Source organism: Pterocles gutturalis, unplaced genomic scaffold (genome assembly GCF_000699245.1).
Source record: "Pterocles gutturalis isolate BGI_N339 unplaced genomic scaffold, ASM69924v1 scaffold9153, whole genome shotgun sequence".
NCBI classification, from domain to species: Eukaryota; Metazoa; Chordata; class Aves; order Pterocliformes; family Pteroclidae; genus Pterocles; species Pterocles gutturalis.
The window spans coordinates 14,507-15,226 of NW_010120487.1; positions in this window are offsets into that span (position 1 = coordinate 14,507).

The window sequence follows — 720 nt, forward strand, 5'->3', positions numbered from 1 at the left end:
GGAGGATCCATTTCCTTCCCACCCTTTAGTGCTTGGGGTCTGCAACCACATCAAGCCCCACCGACTGACAATGCAAGAAGCTGCAGAGGCCCAACCCTTCCTTTGGGAGCCACAATGCACACCATTAACACCAGCCTGGCTCTGGGGGAAATGCTTTTCACTGTGGGTTGTTCTGCTTTTCCTCTACCGAGGCCTGTGCACCAGGGCCAGCCATGTCCAGCTGTTAACTGGCTGTGCCTGCTGCAGCCCAACAGTCGGAGTGCAGAAGGGGTGAAGCAACACGCAGACGCCTGTCAGGCATGGAGGTAAACATTAAAACACTGCCTAGCAACTGGCATAATAACCGCTTGACATGCAGCTCCGGCAGCAGCTGCAGCGCAGGCAGGCACACCCTGCTTGCACACTGGGGGTGGCAAACCCCCGCCATGGCCAGGGCCGAGCACCCTCTCCCACAAAGTTTCTGCTGCCAAGGGAAAAAGCAAGAACAAGGAGAGTTCGACTCGTGCTGGCGGTTGGGGCTGGGCAGAGGAAGCCAGGGAGGTGCTGCTGCAGAGAGAACAAAGTTTTTGTTGTGTTGTTAGGGACACCCTCAAGGGCAGAGCTGACAGACGACGGAAAAATGAGCGTCATCAGTGCTGACGCTTGTTCCTCCTCCAGCTGCACCTGTGGGTCCTGCCCGGGCAGAGGTATGGGCTTTATGGACAGCACAGAGGATGCTGT